Source organism: Megachile rotundata, chromosome 15, assembly GCF_050947335.1.
Source record: "Megachile rotundata isolate GNS110a chromosome 15, iyMegRotu1, whole genome shotgun sequence".
Taxonomy (NCBI): Eukaryota; Metazoa; Arthropoda; class Insecta; order Hymenoptera; family Megachilidae; genus Megachile; species Megachile rotundata.
The window spans coordinates 2,974,561-2,996,571 of NC_134997.1; the positions used below are offsets into that span (position 1 = coordinate 2,974,561).

The 22,011-nt window shown below is 39.9% G+C and overlaps 2 protein-coding genes, 1 long non-coding RNA gene and 1 pseudogene across 3 annotated transcripts in view; all 4 read right to left on the reverse strand.

The window, feature by feature from the left end:
- Positions 1–22,011, reverse strand: part of LOC105663894 (uncharacterized) — a 209,075-nt gene that overhangs the window by 153,936 nt on the left and 33,128 nt on the right. The gene's annotated exons all lie outside the window — the stretch shown is intronic.
- The window catches only part of LOC105663427 (uncharacterized), a 160,082-nt gene that overhangs the window by 61,711 nt on the left and 76,360 nt on the right, over positions 1–22,011 (reverse strand). The window lies entirely within an intron of this gene.
- LOC143265847 (uncharacterized) lies at positions 7,511–12,950 on the reverse strand. Its single transcript, XR_013040606.1, has 2 exons — positions 12,470–12,950; positions 7,511–8,742 (listed from the first exon to the last, which is right to left on the reverse strand). It is a non-coding gene; the product is annotated as an uncharacterized LOC143265847 (long non-coding RNA).
- LOC143265921 (protein GVQW3 pseudogene) lies at positions 18,210–18,569 on the reverse strand (annotated as a pseudogene).

Genomic DNA, 22,011 nt, shown 5'->3' on the forward strand with positions numbered 1-22,011 from the left:
TTTATAAGCATAAATGAGAAACAATTACATTTGTGTTATAATTAACATTTATCGTTAAAGTACACAGATATTCTATATGTTATTATGTATAAGTACACAGATATTCTATTCGGTCTCGCGTCCACTTTCCCTTTTCCACCTCCACGCGACACATCGTACTCCGCACGGATCGCGTTAAGGGCATACAGGGTAGGGCATACACCCCGTTTTCCGAGCTTCCCCAGTTCCGAGCTCAGGAACTATTCCTGAAGGATCATTCTGTTACAACTCTGTTACAACTCTGTTGTACTCTGTTACAGTATCTCTAACAGCTCTCCTACAACTTTAAAAAGACTCTCTTATGGCTCCGCTGATCATAACCACGTCACGCTCATACCTGCAACGCTTACTATAATCATTGAGAAATCAATTAATTGCATATTAAGAAGTATAATGTCTAAAATAATATAAAAGATTGTAAAAATAATGATATTTTTAATAAAAATGCGGATTGCCCCTCTTCACAGGAGGTGATTTTAAATTATATATCTATTAAACATTGCAACAAACAACAAATTCCAAAAACACGTATCCTCTATTTCCGTCCATAGTTTACGTACAAGAAGTTGCAAAAAAAATAGATCACCATTTAGTGCAAAAATTTAAATAAAAATGATAAATTTTCAATATATTATTTAAACAAATAAAGTTTATTGAAATTTTTTTACGCACAAAACTTCCCTATTTAAAGACGAATAATTTACTTAAGAAAGAATCCAATTATCTTCTTTAATTCCGGAGATATTCCCAAAAATATGATTCCAACCCCCAACTTCAAGGGTTATTTTCACCCCTTCAATGTGAACGATGGCCGATAAAAAAAAATATGTGTCAAATATTTTCTTGAGAACTATCTTTCACATAAGTTTCATTAAAATCGGTGTGTCGCGGTTCGATATATTTCCTTGTAAGCTTAGAAGTTAACAGCGCTCGCGAGGTAAAGAGCGACTTTTACCTTCTGAACGACTCGTTTTTGCAATAACTAAATCTAAAGAATGTGGGATTCAGTGTGCGGGTGAGGATTGATATCCCCAGGTCAATATCTTTTAATTAATAATGAAGTTAACAAATTAATAATTAATAATGAAGTTAACATATAACAAATAAGAAATAACAACAAAATATGGAAAGCATATAATGAACGACTAGATCAAAAAGAAACTAAATAGACTTCGTCGCATAATGAACAGAAGACTCTATAATTAAATAATAAGTAATTGATGACTGTGTAATGAATGTAACAAAATATAATTCGTTGGTTAATATTCTACGATGAATCCTATCTAAGTCTGATTCTCATTCAAAGCTAACTACGCTTTTACAAAATTAACGAAATTCGATATACTAAATGCTTACGATTTGATACTCTTTCAGGGCTAGCGTAATGACGAAATTTAACTTGATTAATATATTTATAGTCTACAATGAATCCTACGTAAGTGTGATTCGGTTTCTAAGCTTTCCTAGATAAGCTTTTACAAAGTTTACAAAATTAATATTTTTAAATCGGTTTTCTAATGTTGTGTAGTCGATTACGCAAGATACGCTACGCTAGGTACACTCGTGACAGAACAATATTCTTTAATAAAAATTCTCAAATTTATATGAAGTGAATGAATTTTGCAGGGAACAGTTACTCTTTTTAATTTGACTCGACAATTAATTATCCATGGCCCTTTTAGTCAGAGCGCACATTGACACCCAAAATCAGATCGCTTAATTGGGGAGCCTACTGTACGCTAGTTGCTAAAACAAACCACCGACTCAGAATCAGATGAACAGTATGCGTCCAACAGGGATACGTCATCAAAATGTGACTCTCATTATAAATCGTAATTACTTAACTGCCACCTAAAAAACACGGGCTTCAGAAACCAAGCCTTTCAAATGGGGACCATATTATTCGCTGGCTACGGATTTCGCTCGGCCTTTTATACTTGAGGGCCTTTCACTCTTCAAGGTTATGGAAAACTACCCTCATACCTAACGTATTGTATACATCCGCATTTTATATTATTGGTTGCATCTCACAGTTATAATCTTGCGTCATCGTTATATTAATTATAAGTTAAATGACATAGCGATAAAACAACGTAAACGTCCTTCCTCATGATCTCTTTATCTCAACCCAGTCAATACCACCGATATCCTTTTCCCTTTTATCTGTAACACGACATCCTGAGTCCCAAATATCATACCACATAAACATCCCCCCGTGACTAAACAGATTATTGTAAATCCGGCCCGGCCAAACAGGGCTACGGATATGCTTCCTCACCCCATTGCGTATACGCATAAATAACTTCCTATCACCTCCTAGTCCCTCGACGTTACTGCCACTACGAGTCCAACTACAAATAGGTGTCAGCACTGGGTAGGCGACAATCCCGGTGGGACCACTGCACCTCCCATAGCACCCATGTTATTAAGGTCACCCTTGAAACGTTTGATGGGTCTCTGTCGGGGACTTTTCGGTTATTCCTACAACACATTATTACTGCCGGTGGCATCCGTTGCTCACAGTCCTGAGATTGGGTAGCTCCATTGATAGCTTTAGTGATATCGGAGCGTGTTGTCTGCCTCATGGATTCGTCTCGGATACTAGACGCAGACCACCATTTTCGTGGGTCTGGCTCGACACCTCAGCGACGTCCGTGTCCGTACCCATATGCAGGGGTTCTTCCACGGTACACCCCCCCCCCCCCCGGGCTTCCCCCTGTACTGCCGCCTGCGGCCTCGGATATAAAATGTTCGCGAACATCCGACGTAAACGGAACTATTCCTGTTAGGGCGAGCAGGTTCCGCCGAGAAGCATTTTTGCAACTCTACCACGCAGTTCTGTACACGATGTCACCCGGTACCCAGATTTCTGGGATTGGACAGCTCCGGTTGTGGTTTTTTAGGGTTAGCGGTGTCCGGGATCTTGTCTCGGATACTAGGTTCAAGCCCTAACACCTCGAGCGACGGCGCCGTCACGCTAACCCTTGGATCCAAATTCGAAAACTTCACCACACATAATTATTCCTGTCGTCGTTTGTACTTTGCGCAGAAACCTAGGATCGTATAACTCCGAACGACAGTTTTATGGCCTCCAGAGTGTGGTCTGCCGTGAGACCCCGAGTGGCTCGAAACTAAACAATTGATAATCCTTTGATCCCCCTCCATAATCCAGAGGCACTATAAAAGGCCGTAAAAATCGCATCTCGGTGTGCATTCTGTTCCGATCCTTCTGCCGGACATAATCACCACCACGTTCTTATCCATGTCACGGGTTCGATCCCCGATAAGTTAGATCATTCTAGCTTCTATTCCTGATTCCAACTCTACCTACCTTATTTACGCGTTAATCATTAAGTATTTGCCAATTCTTATTGTACCAATTTTGTTCTTTTTATTTCTTGAAAATATATCATTAATATTTTATCATTCGTTATTATACCTTCTCTAGTCGTAGCATCCTCACTGAGTCTTATATCATAATTCTTCTGCCTTGATTTGATCGAGTTCGGAGGTGTGAGACATAGCCGCACAGTGTCATAGAGTGCGTTCGACCACTATTGCATTTTCGACTAATGGGAAGAAAGCGATGGGGAGGACGACGCTACCAACTCCGCAAGTTATTAAGATCCTTTTATCTCCCAAATCCCGAGTTAGTCGCGCCGACATCTTGTAACCGCGATGCGAACATCAAGTGGAAATTAATGCCATTCGACCTACCCGATAAAAGGGTGGAAAGCATCAAAACTAAGTGACCTGTGTACGACGGAACACCTGGCATTTCCCTGGCAGATGACGGACGTACGTGTCGCATGGCCAAAAAGGATTGTATGTTCAACATCTACTCTGGTGAGTTCCTCTTTTTAACGCGAACCAAGATCCAGAACGTAACACTGTCTCGCTGATTTTGAATGTTGTAAATCTTCGACCCATGGCGTTTCCATAACTTGTTACAGTGATGGAAATTATATGTTGCAACCATGGTTAATCAATGTAAGGAATAGGTTGACACAGGAAATCTCAGGAAGTCAAGGTTCTCTGGAAAATAGGAATTAATTCCAAGATTAAGGAGATCGTACAGGAAAAACGGGGTAACAAATTTTCTTTATTTCTTTTCGCATCGCAAACATCATGACTACTTAAACGTTTCTCAATCTCTGTAATCAACCAGGCGTCCAGGAGTAACTCTGCACTCTTCCGTTCGAATGGCGTCCAGGTAATTTCATCGAACTCTCCATAACGAACGGGCGACCAGGAGTATCCTCTCGTACTCTCCTGTATTTTCCTCGGGGCGTCCAGGAGATGTTCTGTCCTCTCTCTATAGACAGGCGACCAGGAATGTTCGCTGAACTCTCCATGTCGAACGAGTGTCCAGGAACAAACTTCTGTACTCTCCCCCTATTCTCCAGGCAGGCGTCCAGGAGGGTTTCGCCGTACTCTCCTGTCGGGGTCTTAACCGTTATCTCCGGGCGGGAGTCCCTAAGCTAGTCCGAGAGCGGCCGATAGTCCTTACCTCGTCCTCTTTTCACAGACTGCCAAATAGGTCGACTCCTGTCGCGCGCCTCTATTTTATACCCGCCGGTTGCTATCCCGCGGCCGCGTTATCCACAACCTCGTCGCTAAGTTCGTGGGTCGCGTCTTGCCTCTCGCTCCACGGAGCGGCCTACAAACTCTCGCTTCGCGATACAATTCGATTCTTCTAGAACGTTCCCTTTTCTAGAATATTTGTGACGCTATATAAAATTCCGATCTATCCTATACTATTTCTAAGGGATTTCTAATGGTTTTCTACGTCTGATTCTCAATGAATGTTATTACTTTATTCGTTCGCGCTTTACATATTTTCCTGTACGCTACAATGTTGAATTATTGTTGTAAAATAGGATTTATATAGTGGCTCGGAGTTCTTCGCACTGGAGTATCCAGATAGACGAAAATTGAATATCATGATCCCACAAATTGATGGGTTTCTTTATGTATTGGAAGCAGTTTAGTTGTGGATTCGTGATGGAATTAGTTTGATGATGAATTGGTAGTGAAATCAGTTTCATGCATTCTACGTGGCTCGCAAATCTTCTCAAAGATGATCAGATCAGCGGAAGCTATGTTATCTGTCCCACTTGCTACGAATCTTGTGATTGTAATGTACATTCGACGTGGCTCACAGATCTTCTCCAAGGTGATCAGATTGTTTTAGACTGACGTGTAGTTCAAAAACTGCAAGACACGAAAGGAATATAGGAAGGTCAAGTCGTGAAGACGTTACCATAAACGGCCAATCAAGACAGTTTGTTATTTGGAAAAAATAGTGATTGGTGAGATGGTTCAGCGAATGAATTCGTGAACCCTTTAGCCATCACTCTAAGGTTGTAAATATCGTTTGTTAATAAGGTGACCCAAACACTCAAGTGACTTGGGTCCTTCAAAGAAATTAGGTAATGAAGCACACTGCGAGACTGCCGAATGATCGAATCCGAGTGCGTTGACCCGCCGAGTAGACAACGATTTCGTAAACACTGCACACCACAGGGATGCACAGTTTAGGATCAAGGAAATAAACTTCTTTAAGGAAAGATATATTAGCACTAGACTAATGCCTTAGTAGGAGTTAAATTTATCAAATAAGTCGCAGTGAACACTGCCTCTCTCCAAAATATTTTATTGAGTTTAGCGCCGCTTAACATTGTACAAGCTTTTTCTACTACTGTTCTCATCATTCGTTCTGAGACACCATTTCACTGTGGCATATGTGGAACAGTTAAGTTATAAGTTATCCCATTTTTAAGACAATACTCTTTCATTTCATTCAATAGAAATTCTCGACCATTATCACAATATAAATTTACTATTTTTAAATTAAAATGTGCAGTGTTTTTTGAGACGACATCTTGAAACACGGTAAATACTTCTGATTTATATGCAAGCAAATATGTTTTGCAATAATGTGTAAATTCATCCACAAAAATAACAAAATAATTTTTACTATTATTTGTTCACGGAGTATTTGGACCGCATACATCTGTGTGCACAATAAATAATGGACGTTTAATATAAGTTTTATCTTTTAAATTTTTTGATGGTAATCTAGATTGTTTGCCTAATATACAAATTTCATGTAACTTTTTCAATTTGATTAATATCATCAAACATTTCGTTATTTTTCAATTCTAAAAATTTTTTGTACTCACATGATCTAAACGTTGATGCCAAAGTTCATAATTATCTAACACAATATTAAAAACTCTAGTATTTATTTTGGGAATTTCAAAATTAATTGTTATTATTTTTATTCCTTTCTGATTAAAAATAATTTCCAGCCTTTTGCATTTTTCTGACAGACAATAAATTTTATGCAACTTCTGCACTGTAGAGAACATCCTACAAAATTCCATTTACTCCTGTATCATTAATTACATTGATAATTCCCCTTTTTGCTGCTGTTATAAATTCTCCACTTTTCGCAACTGAAATCTTCACAGGCGGATTTAACTCAATGAAATTGATAAAATAGCTATTGTTGTTAGCGATGTGATCGGAAGCTCCAGAGTCTAAAACAAAATTTAATTTACTGCCAATATGGCTTTCATGTCGATAATTTCCAACCATAAAAGCAAATGATGATGATGCGCCATCATTCGGTGTTCTATTCATATAAGATTCATGCTTGTTGATTTTCATTATTTGAATGACTATAATTTCTTATTTTCTTAAATAAATACTGCTCCTTCTTCCTACGAAAAATGCAGTCCTTTGTAATATGATTGTTTCTTCCACAAATATGAAATTTTAATTTATTTTGGAAATTTCTTTAATCTTTATAATTTTTATTTCTCTTCTTAAATATATTCCTAAATTTTGCGTTCTTATACCGACTTTTTCCCATTGTTGAACTATCTTCCGTATTGAGTTGAAACGCTTTAGTAGTAATATCACTAATATCACTTTTTAATTTTACTTCATAATTCTGTTTTCACAACGTTGAGAGTTAAATTATCTTCTATTAAGGTTTCTATTGCTGTAATCACATCTTCATACGACTTTGCAAGTATTGTTAATAAATGTGAAACTTTACTACTTCTTCCAATTTTACACCTGTAAAATTAATACTATAATTAGCTCATGAAACTCCGTATAGTGCTCTATTAGCGGCTTGTCATTTTTAAATTTTAGAGCCGAAAGTTTATTTCTAATGGTTAATTGTGTCGTCACACTTTTCCGTTTGTATATTCTATCGAAGTTTTGTCAAATTTCTTTTGCAGAACTATTATTTTTTGCAAATCCACGAAAAGAGTCTACTACATGTCCTACTATAACTACTTTTGCCACTCTTTCCATTTTATTATAATTTTTCTTCACAATCTCACAAATGCCAAACTCAATAAGATAATACTAAAGCAAATAGTCCTCGAAATAATAGTTTGTAGGATGGATTTTTTTTTGCAAGGATAATCGCAAAGGAACACTTCTCAAAGGATTCTGTGGAAAACACAAATAACAATATTTATTCATATTTGGTTTTATACAACACAAACATAAAATTCCAAAATCTGTCAATTATACAATTATAACAAAGGAGAACGGATCGGACGGAAACGTCGTTTTCGAAATTTACAAAAATTTTGTACAATTTATGTAGAGGCGTCCGGGAGATTCTTCCGGCCATTCCCTGGAAGGCGACCGGTGGCGAGTTCCAGCCGTTCTCTCCCGAAAGAGCTCAGCAGGAATTTGCCGCGATCGTTTCTTTTTTTTTTAAAGATGGCGATGAGATATTGAGGTAGGGCAACCACAAACCGAGGTGATGGTTCTCCCTATACAATAGGTGGAGGCCTTCTCTAGAGTCGTTCCTGCCAGCCTTAGCCGATTTTCCGACAGACATGAAAATAAATATGTCGTTAACGACCTGAGATTTGAAATACTAATAGTGACCTGAGATGGGATGTGGAAAATTGACAAAAAACCACAAAAAATGGAATAAGCAAAGAAGAGATGAACAATCACGGCCAGGGGGAGGGGCCGGTTATGAACGAGCGTGATAAGCAGCTCGTGAGAAAGGATACGAAATTCACAGGAAAAACATTCCAGAGGAAAATAGATAGTAGAAACTCAAGAGAAGCAAAGCAAGAATAAAACTCAGGATGATAATTAGGTTAAGCATGGTTGGTTAGTTGGTTGAACCTATTAATAAGAGGAAATCTATGTTTAATTCTGTATGGAATGTTATGAATATTGACGTTTTTAAGGTCGCGAATAAGGAAATTTTCAAGAACATCAATGTTAAATCCTTCAGACAGGCGTAAGACATATTCGTCTAAACGAGGAGTGCGAGCCATAGCACATAGGTCAGCTGTTCTAATTACGAATGGGAATTTGGGAATATTCAATTTAATAATTTTGTTTTGCACATGCTGAAACAGAAGCTTGCGCGAGTCTGAAACACAATCCCACCAGACTACGGACCCGTACGTGAGCACGGGTCGGGTGCACATGCGGTACAAGGCCAACCTGATGTTAGAGTGCAGGTTCGAAGATCTCGCGATGTGTGGCTTAAGGACTCCGAAAGCCTTCCAGGTTTTGGCTATACGGTCGTCAATGGCCGGGATCCAGTTGAGTCTATTATCAAGTATGACTCCAAGGTATTTCACAGAATTGGACCACTCAATCGAGATGCCGTTCACCTTAAGGGTGGTGCAAACGGGCTCGCGCTTCCTGGAAAAAACAATCGCTTCAGTTTTATCAGCGTTAAGAGAAAGTTTCCATCTCGCGAAGAAATCAGTAATAAGGTCGAGGTAAGATTGAACGCGAAGACAAGCCACATGCACCTTGGAGGAAGAAGTGAGTAAAGTGGTATCGTCAGCATATAGAGCAAGCATGCAATTAAAAAGCGAAGGAATGTCGTTGATGAATATATTGAAAAGAACAGGGCCGAGAACAGACCCCTGAGGCATGCCCGCAAGGACCCGACGAGGGGAGGAACAGGACCCATCAGCTTTGACGAAGAAGGATCTATTGGAAAGATAGTTAAAAATGAGCATTATTAGATTCCGGTTAAATTTAAGGCAGTGAAGTTTAAAAATTAAAGCATGGTGCCAAACAGAATCAAAAGCCTTTGCCAGGTCAAGCAGGACCATGACAGAGGACTTGTTAGTATTAAACCCGTGGATTATACGTTGGGAGATTCTAGTAATCTGGTGTAGGGTGGAATGTGATTTTCTGAAACCGAACTGTTGGTCAATGAGAATTTTTTGTTCTTTTAAATGACTATTGATTGATCGGGAGATGATTATCTCAAGCGTCTTCCCGAGAATAGGAGAAGGCTGATGAGCCTGTAGCTCGAAACCTGGTCGGCAGGCTTGCCGAGCTTGTGGATGGGGACGACCTTCGCCTGTTTCCAGTCGACAGGGAAATAGGAGTTAATCAGACTCCTATGTTCCATTGTAGAAGATCTGTACAATGAGTTTTTTGGAGGCGTGTTTGAGCATAAGAGCAGAAACTCCATCCCTCCCAGGAGCTTTGGAATTTTTGAAGCTTGAGATTATATCAGAAACAGCCCTCGGCGTTAGATCAACCCATAACGTTGGGGAGGGGGTTTGGTTCATGGAGAACTTCATGATGAAGTTGTCGACCGTTGCTTGAAGGGGAGAGTTAGCAGCGCTAGCCTCGATGTAGACTGACTCAAACTGGTCCGCGAGAATTTCAGCTTTTTCAGACGCACTAGAAATAAGCTGGCCACCCCTATTCAAGAAAGGAAGCGGAGTACTTGTAGATTTACCGGCAAGAAATTTATAGACAGGCCAAAAGGTAGGGTCAGGTTTTTGGAAGGACCCCAGTTTATTAATCCAGTCCTTATGTGTAAGATATGAAATTTGTCTTCTGATGGAAGCAGTGAGGTCGCGAAAAAACGGATGTAAAAAGGAGGATCCAAAACGCTGGGCGTGCTTTCTAAGATGCCTCCTTTTCCTGATGAGCGAGAGGAAATAAGGATCATTTTGAAGAAACGCGTGTCGAGTGCGAAATGTGTCAATTTTCAGGGTGGCAGCCCTTCTAGCGGAATGCAACAGGGTGACTATGCTCCGGACAACATCATCGATATCCCGCGGACCAGCGAAGGCAGAACGCATATTAAAGTTGCCCGTCAGAGATCGATACTTCTCCCAATCAATCTCGACATCAATCCCACGGGAGGGGCTCTCCGTAGATACAGCAAGGACCACCGGAGAGTGGTCAGGGAGACCCGGGTCACGGGTGTCACATGTGAATGAAAGGTCCGAGTCTACTAGAAAGATGTTTAAGGTGGAGGGGCTCACTCCAGGGACCGACCTGGTGAAGTGATCTGGGAAAATCACGTCGTAGTTATTGTTGGAGAAGTGCTGATATAATATTTTCCAGCTGGGGTTGGCCCTGAAATTGTTCCAATGGCGGTGCTTGGCATTAAAGTCACCGCCAATGACAAATGGAGAACCAATACTGGTCAAATTATCCAAATGGGAGGGAGAGAGTGGTGGAGGGTGGGACGTAGGCTACCCCCACATAGAATTTTGGATGCCTCAGTTTAACAGCGCAGAACTCAAACCCATCAACTCTATTCGTGTTGATCACGGAGTAAGTGAGATTTTTATTAAGAAGAATAGCAACCCCGCCTCCAGTGCCAGAGATTCTATCCTGTCTAACCATGGAAAAGCCTGGGATGCTGACGATATCAGTGGGAGACAGAAAAGTTTCTGTGATCAGCACAATATCAGGTTGTTCCTTCGAGATGAGGAGGAGAAGCTTATTTCTGTTCCTTTTGAAGAACCTGATATTCCATAGAAGAATGTTGGGGAAGGAAGCCATAGATTTTATTTTAAGCTACCAAGAACTGAGATAAAGACTTGAAACTTTTGTGCATCAGAATTACAGATACGAAGGCGAGCATTGAGGGTTTTGACGGTCGATAACATTAAATCAACATCTACCAGCGAATGAAGGGCCTGGAACTCGCTCATTAATTCATTGAGCTTAGCCCCCTCGTCGGAAGGAGCCGACTGAATACGGGGCAGTGGCCCAGACCTAGCAGCATCAGCGTATGACAACGCACGAGGCGCGGGCTCCTCAGACGAAAGAGGACCCATGGGGCGGGATGGCTAGGAGGGGAGGCCAAACTGCTTAGATTTTACCGGTTTTTGAGGGCCGGAAAGTCAATCGCCGACGGAGGGGCAAGAGGCTTGGACCTCTTGGAGTCTCGACGACTAAGATAATCCAGTAGTGAGGAGCAGCAGGAGTAGTTGGCTGTGTGCTGCCCGCCGCAGTTCGCGCACTTCGCAGGGGTATTGGGTGACTTGGAGCAATCCGCAGTGTGATGTTTGGCACCGCATTTAACATACCTCGGGGGCATGTTGCACTTTGACGCTGAGTACCCGAAGGCCTGGCAGCGGAAACACTGAGTGTGGTTCTTATTGGAATAATATCTGACCCAATAGACTCTGGTTGAAAACAGGAAGCCAATTTTATTGATTTGTGAGAGGCTAGTACCGGCAGGGAAGTTGACACGGAAAATTGGCTTGGAAGTCGACTTGCCAATCTGTGATATGGAGGTTGGCAACAAGCCGGAGTTCCTGATTTCGGACAGGACAGCGTCCGTAGGAGTGGCAGGGAGGCCACGAAGGACAACGCTAAGGAACTTCTCACTGTTCCTTGTAAAAGTAAAGAAATTCTTATTGTTCTCTTTAAGGAAGTTAATCATTTTTTTATGAGAGTCGAGATTATCGAATTGGATGCGGATCTCTTCTTTGAGCAACTTAAGTTTGAAGATTTTGCCGCATAAGTCGGTGAGTTGCCTCTCGAAAACCGGGGCTGAGCAAGAAAAATGGGAAACAGATTGGTGGAACCTTCTCCGAGGTTCGGCGCGAGTGACTGTTGGGTTCCGCCACCGGTTTATTAGTGTCGCTATTAGAGCGACCGCCGGTACTAGTACTGGCCGAGGACGAATTCTGCAAGGGAGCGCTGGTGTCCGCCTCCAAACAATCGAATGCGTCAGTGAGAACGCTGAAACGGTTACTTGTAGGGACGCATGGGATGGCGTCCATTTTGTTTGATGAATTAACGGGGGCCACGCGGTTGGGGTTTTCGAATTTAAATGAAATGCCGCTAGCAGCGGCCAAGATGGGTAATTTCTCGCGATTCGCGAGGAGAATTCGACTCAACTCCTCCTTGGAGGGGGTACCACTCGCCTGAAGGCTAGCCGGCATGTCGATTAATTTAATCGACTTAGCACGAGGCTGCGAATCAGCAGAGCTGTCGGACGAGGATGAGTTTTGCATGGATGAATTACACGGGGTTGGGGAGACCGATTCCCCAACCGATGAATGAATAAACCTGAAGGCACCTGCGGGAGAGTGATTGATGGAAAGCGAATGACTCACCAAACTTCTAGTAGCGGTAGACTCCACCAGCTCACCTTTATCGGAAATAATTTCCTCCTGATTTACCGAATTGTCCTTAGTTGATAGCTCTCGCAGGGAAGCAGCCTCAGGAATAACGGGCTCCACGCTCGGGGCAGCCACGTGGGCGTCTAGGTTAGGTAACTTCGACTTCACGGCGAAGGGCCACTTTCCCCGACCATTTAATAATGGGATTTTAGAATTAACGATCGAACTCGTGCTAGAAATCACTTTAGTAATCGAAAAGCACTGTTAAACAATCACAAAACTATGAAATTTGCTTGGAAATTCGCTCGGTATGCACAGACGATGTTCACTCGTCGGTTGCCACCTATTGAATCGCAGGGATTTGCCGCGATAGTGGCTCCGAAACCGATATTTATATTACCGCGTTACTAGAGTCCGTGGACAGTCAACAACGTCGCGTTGCTATTCTCGGCTTGCTCTCGTGGCTTCGCGAACGTTCGGCGCCACCGCGGTCGGCGAGCCACGCGCTCGTTTCGGAGTTCGCGAATGTTTGGCTCGATTCTCGACGCAAGCTGCTGCGTTTCGTGAGCCGGTCTTCTCGATTGGTCCAGGCGGTCGAGAAAGTTCGTTATTGTTACAAGTTTAAATAACACTCTAAGGTAAACACATTCTGTTAAACACATTTGTAACTAATTAAACGTAACCTGGACCCATAACTTGATGGAACATGGGAGGTTCTTATATTTAATATAACACATAAAATAATTTTCAGAAAAAAAATACACCGACTTCGAAATGCACTAAAAAGTATAAAATAATTTCTATTTCCTAATGAAGTAATTTCTATTTCTTTGAATCATACAATTACGTCACAGATATGAATTAAACCTATTTATTCGTTAGGTAGTATATTAAATACATTTCAACCTTTTCGGAGACGGCGCAAAATTAAAAGATTTTCTTGAACATGTCAACCTTTGGACAGCCAAACATAGGCAAAGCTTGTATAGCTATTTTTTTTCTATACATATAATTCGACAGCACGCCGCGAAGTAGGTGTTAATGCGTATAGAATGTAACTATGGTCTATCTAGCCCTTTGCGAACGGGACGGTTCGAAGTGAACCGTACCGTGGGGCCGAGCTCCTGCCGCGACAGTCATTAAAAATTGCCAGCGCATATTTGTTCTTTAACGCGGTTTTCGTTCATAGCATTCCAAGTCAAATTCTGGACATATTATATGTACATGCACAGATTTATGTGCATGCACACGTGTACGCGTTTCTCGGCTCTATCAGTTGTTTTCGCGGAACGCATATATGAGTTCTTCGGCCAATTTGATGATTTACGCAGAACGCATATATGCGGTGGTAGTCCGCAAAGGGATAGATTCATAGAGTATGCGACGGAAAGACTCGATCGCCGCATATGCTATAAAGATAGAGCCCATCTGCCGCAAATTTGGTGATTCCCGCGTCGTGGGCTCCGTTTATAGGTTCTTAGATCCCTGGCATCCACATGCGAACGAAGTCGATTCAATTTCATTTATATCAGAAACGTTGCGAAATGAAGATGCAGTCGTTACATTTACGTATATTACCAGATATATCTATAATGGTTCGTATTCTTTCTCAGGATTTATTAATATCCAATACGCCATGCCGCAATCAACTGGTTATTGGCAGTAACGTTTACTGAGGTATTTTTAATTTTGTGCCGCCTCCGAAAAAATTGAAATGTATTTAATATACTACCTAACGAGTAAATAGGTTTAATTCATATCTGTGACGTAATTGTATGATTCAAAGAAATAGAAATTATTTTATACTTTTTAGTGCATTTCGAAGTCGGTGTATTTTTTTTCTTAAAAGTATTTTATGTTCATATTCAATTATATTAGAAGTTTCGTCAGTCAGTTACAAACTCGTGAACATGTCAGTCTTGTTCTTTTTATTCTCAATATATCTATATTATTAAATACTAATTTTCTTTAAACCGGACTGTTTCTCTTTACACAAATAACCACAACAGAAAGGAAACTGACTGTACGGATGACGAGGGCAACGGTATTTTTTAAGCTTTTCCAGAAATTTTATTGTAGGCCTGTAACAGGCCGCGGACTTGGATTAGGAGGGACGTTTGCGGTTTTGGTTTATAGTGGGGTGGTAAAGTATATTTTTAACCGACTTCGAAAAAGAAGGAGATTACTCAATTCGATCTTTTTTTTTTTTCTATGTATGCCCGCCGATTACGCTTAGCTGGATGGACCGATCGGAACGAAACCTTTTGCATCTGGTAGGTCCTGACTCCCCATTGGTACCATTATCAAAAAATTTTTCATTTTTTAATTGCAAAGTATTGTTATTGCAAAACAACCGGCGACTTTTGAAATAAACTTTTCTCGATTTTAGTACGCTTTTAATATCTTATCACGGACATGATTCTGAACAATTTTATTCCTATAAAAATTTCGCGGAAAGCTTTAGTTTTCGAGATATTAGCGAAAAATTGTTATTAACTTTTGAAATCAACTTCGAACGATTTTAATGTCCTTCGAATATGTTGTTAGGGGCGTGGTTCTGGACACCTTTTTCCTCTTGCATAATTGACCGAAAGCTTTTGTTTTCGAAATATTAGCGAAAATTGTTGTTAACTTTTGAAACCAACTTTGAACGATTTTTATGTCCTTCTAATACGTTATACTTAATTATGTTTATGGCATTTACGCAGACAAAAAAAAGCCCGGAAGAACTGTCTCACAGTATCCTATACAATTCTCAACATTCCACTAAAAAGCGTGAAATAAAATAATTTTAAGAAAAAAAATACACCGACTTCGAAATGCACTAAAAAGTATAAAATAATTTCTATTTCCTAATGAAGTAATTTCTATTTCATTCAATCATACAATTACGTAACAGATATGAATGAAACCTATTTACTCGTTAGGTAGTATATTAAATACATTTCAACCTTTTCGGAGGCGGCGCAAAATTAAAAATACTTCAGTAAACGTTGCTGCCAATAACCAGTTGATTGTGGTATGGCGTATTGTAAATTAATAAATCCTGAGAAAGAATACGAACCATTATAGATATATCTGATAATATACGTAAATGTAACGACTGCATCTTCATTTCGCAACGTTTCTGATATAAATGAAATTGAATTGACTTCGTTCGCATGTGGAAGCCATGGATCTAAGAACCTATAAACGAAGCCCACGACGCGGGAATTACCAAAGCGGCAGATAGGCTCTATCTTTATAGAATATGCGGCGATCGAGTCTTTCCGTCTCATACTCTATGAACATAGATAGACTATTAGCTGACACTATTTTGCCTTTGAACAATTTATGATAGGAAGAGTCTTCCTAGGATCTGACCACGGAGTGGGGAAGGTGAAAATGCTGAAAGAGAATGAACGAAGTTCCGTTCCATGCCATGAATCAAGCATGAAAAGAAATGAATGAGGCCGATCGTGTACTTTCCATCGTGATACATGACGTTCGGTCGTGAATGCTCGTGAATGATTAAGCTATCTTATTCCTTCTGGTAAAAGAATTCTGTTAAACCTCTGGGCACTTACCCCAAAATCCGAATCGTTACGCATTGTGTGAAAGTAAAAAAAATATATTTTCTGACATACGGGTACTTGTACGTATTGCAATCAATTCCATTTTGTTCTTAATTGCCCGAAATTTAGTAAATAAACCATATCACAGCGGTGGGACGCGGTTCAGCACTAGAAACTATGCAAAAATTGTCTTCGATCTCATTGCGCACAATGCAAATCGTCGCGATGTGAGCACTGCGAGAATTTTCATGATACTTTACTTCATCGTTTCGAGAAACAACAAATATCCGCCGTACCGTCAATGTCAGCGTCAAAATCTATTGAGACCAGATTATATTTCGAATTTTTACACTTTTCCTTTGCGCCGTATATCATTGATGTCGACTCAGGTCGAGTCATAAAAGCCATAGGTCCGCTGACCATGAGGTGACGGTATATAACAACAGTTTTTGCGCTTTTCAAGCTAGTCGTACGACAACCCCAATCGGTGTAACAATTAGCACTCAATGTTTCGCCTCCGTGCTTATATGTATTCACTTTATTAATAAACACCTCTTTTTGCTGTAAGCGATTGAATACTCTTATTCAAATATTAGAGACCCTCAATAAAAGTCTTGAACAAAACGGTCGAATCAAAATTATTTGAATGACAATCAGAAATCGCAGTTGATAATGAGCGCGATAGTTCGCATTCGAACAGCAAACGGAACATTTGCGGAGGCCTGCGCGCTTCTCGATACTTGCGCGACAGTTCACTTTATTACGGAAAAACTCGCAAGAAAATTGAAGCTTCCGACGCAACCGTGTTTAATTCCAATCAACGCGATTAACGAAATTACTATGATGTCAAAGAGTCTTGCAAGGGAAATTAATCAAACCCAGACACGCCGATTTTGATGAAACTTATGTGAGATGTAGTTCTCAAAAAAATATTTGACACGTATTTTTTTATAGGCGATCGTACATATTGAAGGGATGAAAATAGTCTCCAAAGTTAAGGGCTGAAATCATATTTTTGGGAATATCTCCGGAATTAAAGGAGATAATTGAATGCTTTCTTTTGTAAAATGTTGGTTTTTAAATAGGAAATTTTTGTGCGCAAAAAAATTTTAATAAACTTTATTTATTGAGGAAACAGTCAATATAGATGTTTAAAATATCGGTTGTTTGGCGAGTATGCTAGTGGCGCCACGGATCGCATAAAATAATCGACGATCTTCTTGGTGTTACCGGTCCGCGTCCCACTGTATGTGATTCTTCCGAACTGTTCAGTTATTATAGTTATGTGATACTTTATGTATCTCTCAATTCGTTATTTTTCTCTTTCTTATTATATATTTGCAAAATGTAACTCTGTTTACATATACGAGGTGTGACACAAAAGTAACGAGACTAGGTCTGTAGCTTGAGAAAACAATGGAATTGGCAGCAATTGTTTTTTGTGGCATCATCCCACATACCTCCTCTATCCATGTTGCCAATTTCGATTGAATCGATCATACCATTTGGAAGTATTACGTTATTTAGTGAACACGTGCAACTGCATTCTGCCGAAAAAATGTCTAACGTAAAAATCGAACAGCATATAAACATCAAGTTTTTGTTGAAATCTTTTGTAACATGTGATGAGACTTGGATTTTTACCTATGACCCAGAATGTCAGCGCCAGTCAATGGAGTAGAAGTCTCCAGGATCCCCAAAACCCAAAAAAGCACGCATGTCAAAATCAAAATTCTACATTAATGGAATTGTAATGATTGAGTGGTTTCCCAGTGGTCAGACTGTTAACCAACACTAATATATTAAAGTCCTAAAAAGATTTAGTGAAAAAATTTGGAAAGAAAGGCCACAGTTATGAAGCGATGGATGGTCGTTGCACCAGGACAATGCATCCGCTCACACGGCACTGTCTGCCAAGTAGTTTCTGACCAGTAAAAATATTACTGTGATGGGGCATCGTCCTTATTCACCTGATTTGGCTCCATGAGACTTTTCTTTATTTCCTAAAGTTAAATTTTGCTTAAAGGGAACCCACTTTACCTCAGTTGAAGAGGTTCAGGCTGAAACGGAGAATCTCCCGAAAGGACTTCCAAAAACCTCGTTCCAGAATTGTTACCAGCAATGGCAGCACCAAATGCAAAAGTGTATGAATGCTGAAGAGGACTACTTTGAAAGTGATAATGTCACGGAGAACTGATTCTGCAGGTGCAATGATTTATTGGACTAGTCTCCTGTATCTGCCGATATGGTTTGTGACGATGCCATACACTTGAGTTTTTGGAATATTTAGCATATCGGCCATTAAACGAACACTTAATCGTCGGTCTGAGTTCAACAATTCCCTCACTCGAGTCACATTGTCGGTTGCGGTGGTCGTGGATGGCCGTCCGGCACGGTCCTCGTCGTCGAACTCTTCCCGGTCTTTCAAAAACGCCTTGTGCCACTGAAACACTTGCTGACCTGACAGGGCATCTTCTTTATAAGCTGACTTGATCATAGCAACCGTTTGCGTCGCGGTCTTTCCAAGTTTCACACAAAACTTGATCGCAATTCTTTGTCCTAACGAGCGCTGCATTTTGACTTGTATAGTGACACAAAACAATTCTCACGGATAGGCTCGTCCTCACTCTCCGGATGCTCGAAGCACCTTCAGCAGCGGAGATCTATTTAGCTGACTTCCCGTACTACCAATTTAAACCGAAAAAATAGCGGTTCGACGTGAAGTCGCGTCACAATAAAGTCACTGACATTACTTTCAGGACATACCTTGTATATAAAGATGGTGGCATTTATTTCAACCTATAACCAATAATAGGTTATGGGTCCAGAGACTATGTGTTGATTGAAAAAGTATAATTGGTAAATATGAACATGGAATCAAGGATAGAATTATTGGAAAGAGATTACGAATCGCTCACGATTCATATCCGTGCAATTCTGCAAAAGAAGAAATTATGGGCCTACGTTGAAAATACATGTAGTATCGAAGAACCTGAAATCAGCGATAACCTTAACCAGTTAAGTGCGTTCGACGTGTATACACGTCGGACCAAATCTCTATTGCGGTGCGTTTGAATAACGTATTCAGAAACGAATTGTTAGTTTTTTTGGCGAATAAAAACGTAATCCTTCCTCATTTTTCGTAAAATGTATAATAGTACCATTTGCCTTGCCTTTGATGTGTATACATGTCGTTGCTTGTTTTTAATTCCGCACACCGTGGTGATCTTTCGAAACTAAATTCCACAGTTAACTGGTTAAACCAGAAGAACTTGCGGCGCACAGCGCGTGGTTCGAAAAGGATGAAGAGGCCCGATCAGAAATAGAATTGGCTATGTCGTCTGCGCAGGTAAAGGTAGTGAAGAATTGTAGGACGTCAAGAGATATGTGGACAAAATTAGGTGAGATGTGTCAATCCAAAGGGCCTGCTAAAAAGGCAATGTTAATTATACAATTAACCTTAAATAAAATGTCAGAAACCGAAAGTATCAGAGACTGTCTCAAAAAATTCGTCGACATCGTTGACAGATTACAGGATATGGAAGTTGAAATCCATGAAGACCTATTAGCAGTGATATTGTTGTATATTTTGCCAGCTAACTTTGAAAAGTTTAGGTGTGCTATAATATCACGTAATGAGTTGCCAGATCCTAAGATATCGAGAATAAAAATTATTGAGCAGTGCAACATTAAAGGAAGTAATTCAGACAAGTCATATATTCCTGGTACTAACGCAGCTATCCATAAGTCAGGTAAGAAACTTACAAGATCTGAATTTAATAAGACTGATACTACCAAAATTAGATGCTATCGTTGCAATAAAATGGAGTACAAGGCAAGTGATAGCAGAGTTAGGATCGAAAATAGAGTATGTCCTACACATTACTTTGACCGTAGAGAAGAAAAGTACACACTACTTGTGACAACACAAGATAGAGACATGTGCAATGCAATAAAAAATAAAAACATTGAACGTAAATCACTGTGGTGCTTGGATAGTGGATGCATTAGTCATATTTGTAACGATCCGGATAAAATGAAGGAGATGAGAAAGTGTGATGTAGAAAAAGTAAACCTGGCGAATGAAGAATTTCTGAAGATTCAAGTCAAAGGCAGAGCTAAACTGAAGACGCTTGGTGATCAGGGTAGTGTAAATGATATAAATATTGAAGATGTACTGTACGTACCAGACTTGAGGATGAATTTATTATCAGTCTCTAAGATGACAGAAAAAGGTATAAAAGTAATATTTAATAAAGATAAGGCAACAGTTTTAAGTCGGGAAGGACGAACAGTAGTGAAAACAAATAAAATTGGAAATTTATATTATTTATGTAATGATTCTGCATTGGAATGTAAACATTTGATGTAAACATTGCAATGAATGCAATGCGTGAGCATGATTGTATATCGATTTTGTATATCGATTGGACATTGATGCATTTTGTTTTGGAGCGAGCGCGAATGTGGTAATCGCTAAAGCTGGTTGCGAGGACCGTTGTTATAAAGAATTATTCATTCGTTATTTAGATTTGAGGAATTACGGTTGTATTTTTCCGAACATTAAATTATTATATTTTCAGTTCCGTTTTCTATTCATTCTTCGCCGTCTTCTTACAGGAAGTTAATCAGGTAACCAGTAATCTTAGTGATCTGGAGAAGTGGCATCGAACCATGGGACATTTGAACGTAAAGGATATTGCGCAGCTGACTCGCCAAAGTATTATACCACATTTAAAAATTAAAGTTTATAAGTTGGATTGCGACATTTGCTTGAAAGGAAAAATGACTTGTACTTCTTTTCCAAAAAAAGTCAAATGGAAGCAGTCAGCTATTAGAGATTATCCACACGGACGTCTGTGATCCGATGGGGACGAATCACTTGAAGGCTCCAAATATTTCTTAACATTTACAAATGATTATTCCAAATTCACAGAAGTTTATTGCATAAAAAGAAAAAGTGATATTTTTCAGCATTTTTTGAAATTTAAAGCGAAAGTCGAAAACCAAACAGGGAAGCGTATTAAATGTTTGCAGAGTGACAATGGGACAGAATATGTTAACCATGAATTTGATAAGTATTTAAGTATTTATCAGGTATACGAAGACAAGACACTACCACACTGCAGCAAAACGGCATAAGTGAGAGATTCCACACTAGTGGAGATGGCGAGATGCCTATTGATGCAGACGAATTTACCCCTATGTTTTTGGGCAGAGTCTGTGGTGATAGCTAATTACGTAAGAAATCGATGCCCAACTTCCAGTCTGGGAGGAAAAACACCGTATGTGAAGTGATATAATGAATTACCTAATGTCAATTATTTCAAGATATTTGGACACGAAGGTTATACGGTGAGCTCAGAAATATTCATGTCTAACGGAAAGATGTATTTTTATTGGATACAGCGATGAAGTCAAAGGGTATAAAGTTTGGTTACCAGAACGTAGGCGTATGGAAATTATGCGGAATGTAAAGATTTTAATGCCCAAGCGTCATAAAGTTGATAATTTTCAAGATTTCTATAGGAAAGACCCGGAGACGAAGAACTAAATTCAAGGTCGCAAGTATACATATTATGATGATAGTGCCAAGGAATCAGATGACGGGAATAATGACGACCATGTTGAGGATGCATTCGATGATAGTAATGGCAACAGGGATAGTCCTGTTTTAGCACAAGAGGAGGAATCGAGTCCTGAAGAGGAAAATCAAGATGAAAGAGCATCACAAGCTAGACCAAAGAGACATCGCGGTCGTCCACGCATAAATCGCACTGGATCAAGGGGGAGACCAAGGAGACTATCATTTTGAGAGACGGGAAACGGATCATGAATCACATGACAATACCGAGATTCCGGATGATCGCGTTGAACAAACGGATGAGGTCAATTGTTTTAATACAGAATATGTTTGTACAGGTTAAGTAACAGTGGAAGATTTTTAGGACTCACTTGCCAAGGAGGAATGGTTATATGCAATGAGCGCTGAAATAAAGTGTAACATAGAAAAGAAG